The following is a 2,737-nucleotide window of genomic DNA, read 5'->3' as shown; positions in this document are numbered from 1 at the left end:
GGAGGCAATGGACAACAGACGGCTAAATTACTGTTTGCCCTCCTCTATCTTCACAATAAATGTGTTTGGGAAGCGGGAAACTGCAATTAAATGGTGATGAATAATCTCAGTTATGTGGAGTAGTACAATACATCCCTGTAGAAAGACGGTGATACTCAACAAAATCGCCCTCCCCCCTTTTTTTCCTTACCCCGCAGGACGAGGAAATTGAATCGACACCTTCACGTGAGAGGCCAAGAGCGTATCAAAGCCATTACACTGTTGCCCTGGGTGCTGAGTAGCAGAACATAATTAAAATTACCCAAATCTTGTGCGCAGGGGATTCGAAGATCTTCATTTAATAGTGTGACACAAACATTGGGCAACATACTACAAACCAATTATTGGCAATTACAGCCAAATCTGCTCTAACAGCCACTTGTCCAAGGCACACACCTGTGCAAACGACCATTTCTCAGTTCCCCTCCACCCCCCCCCCTTCCCTTTTTGCATGTTTCTACACGTACATTTCATAATGACACTGTCTACGAAGTCCACCTGTCTAAAACAACGACATTTCTCCTCAACAATGGGTGTCCGTCTAGGACAATAAATTAAAACCCTCAAACTATTGAAAAAGCACTTGCTTCCTTTCTTCTATTTCTCTGAAGACATCCCCTCATCCCCATTTTACCACATCATCGTAAAGCCAACAAGTCGTGTGCCATTCGCATACACAACACAACTGTGGTTCTTTTTCAAGCAAAACCCCCTCGGGGGCCGATCCCGGCCAGTCGTTAATTTCATGGCTGGGCACATCAACGAGTTACAGTCTGTAATAGTTTCTTTATGGAGGCCTAAACCAGTTTAGAGCTGAGGGCAACGCGAAGTGTTCGTATCTGGAGGGCATCATAAATGAAACGGCAGCGGTTGTGCTCGGCATATGATTAGCCTCCATACTTTTGTCTTCATGTTGATTGACAAGATTTAGGAAATAGTGCGAGACATTTGTGAATAGATAACCTAGAGAACAAAATGTACTCGTAATGGTTTGGAAAAGATGCATAACAGTAGCACAATGGAGTCCCATACGTCCCAAACATGAATGGGAAAAAACACAAAAGAGTCTCAGTCGGTCAAACTACAATGCAATTATTGCAGAAACGTCATGAAAATCTTCCTCCTGAAATTACACGAAATTTACTTGGGTTTAATGACTACAACACTTAGTGCTACGCCCTATTAACAATAACTAGTTGATCATAGGAGGCGGGAGGACGGGCAGCTTCAAACCTGCCTGTCAGGGACAACATGGACTGAGCGGGACATAGCATCCTAGTAGAAAGAAGGAAATACATACTTCCAGCACATGGACAGCAGGCCCCGCGGCAATATTGTAGTTTTTCTTTGAGCATTCTTTGAGCAATCTGTGTCAGTTTTTCTAAACCAGGATATGGAGATAATAAATACCATGTAAGCCCTAGGACAGAAAATAAGGTGAGCAGTTTTAGAGTTTAAAAAAGTTAATGTAAAAGTTTTACGTCATTTGAAACACAATAAGGTCATATTAAAGATTAGTTGTGTTACAAGAGTTGTTTTTTTTTTTTTAAAGAAGGAGAAATAAAGACGATAGACGTTTGATAGGAAAGAAGGAGCAAACCACAACAGAGCATCCACTAATAACCCACTCATGTAAGTGCCGAAGGATAGAGGTGTTATTGTTATTAGAGAGTAATAAATAAAAGAGGAAAGATAATGAAAATCAATGTTGGACAGGGAAGAAGGAGCAAACCACACCAGAGAACCCACCAACCACCCCACAAGGTCGACAGACTGTACTGCAAAGGCAACTTCAGACTTTGATTGACAGCTGGCTTCATTAGATGCCATGGGATGTTCTGAGCAAGATGAAACGTGCTTCCTGTTGCTTCGGGAAAAATCGACCCCCTCCGGGTCATGTCAGGTTCGTCCTATATGCCACTTATTTTACTTCTGAGCGACACATTTTTAGCTTTAGTTTTCATACGAGTTTTGCACTACTTGCAACACAACTAGATCGTATAAGTGTCGATGATTAGAGGTACCACTAGAGAGTGAAACGCAAAGAAAAAGTATGAGGAGATGTAAGGATGATAATTATGTGTTTGACAGGAAAGTAGGGGCAAACCACATCAGAGCACCCGCCAATCATCCACACTTTATTCTCTGCACCAGGATATGGAGCAGATGAACATCATGCAGGGCCCTTAAACAGAAACTAAAGTAGGTAGACGTTTTGCTGAGTTAAGACTTTGACTGACGACTGGCTTCATTAGATACCATGGGATAGCTTAAAACAGACATGAGCAAGCGTGTCCAAGCCGTGGGCCGCATTAAGTAATTTCGGGCCTTGGAAGGAAAAAAAAAATAACCCCGGTAAAACCGGTTGAAATATCCAAGCTCTCCAAAGTGAGACTAGAATTGATATTCTAGAGGTGAAGTGTTACAAGAGAGTAACATACAAAGAAAAGAAGGAGGACAGAATAGGAGGATACATGTTTGACATGAAAGAAGGAACGAACCACACCTAAACACCCTCCAACCAACCACGGCCGAAGGGCCCACACTAAAAGAATTAACTCAGGTGAACGCAGGAATTAAGTCTGTGCAAGCGGGCAGGCTAAAGTCAAAAGTTCACGTTTCGCTGACTCAGCCCCGAAAACGACATCTACTTCATAGATAATTTATGTTGTCCAGGATATTCTGTTAACTTTTGTCT

The 2,737-nt window shown here is 42.2% G+C and overlaps 1 protein-coding gene across 1 annotated transcript in view; it reads right to left on the bottom strand.

Annotated features, from left to right (window-relative positions):
- The window catches only part of LOC101850342 (probable serine/threonine-protein kinase nek3), a gene marked incomplete in the record, with an annotated part of 104,769 nt that overhangs the window by 75,712 nt on the left and 26,320 nt on the right, over positions 1–2,737 (bottom strand).

Source organism: Aplysia californica, unplaced genomic scaffold (assembly GCF_000002075.1).
Source record: "Aplysia californica isolate F4 #8 unplaced genomic scaffold, AplCal3.0 scaffold00291, whole genome shotgun sequence".
Taxonomy (NCBI): domain Eukaryota; kingdom Metazoa; phylum Mollusca; class Gastropoda; order Aplysiida; family Aplysiidae; genus Aplysia; species Aplysia californica.
Note: the sequence above shows the minus strand (reverse complement) of the source record. Positions and strands in the feature narration are given on the sequence as shown.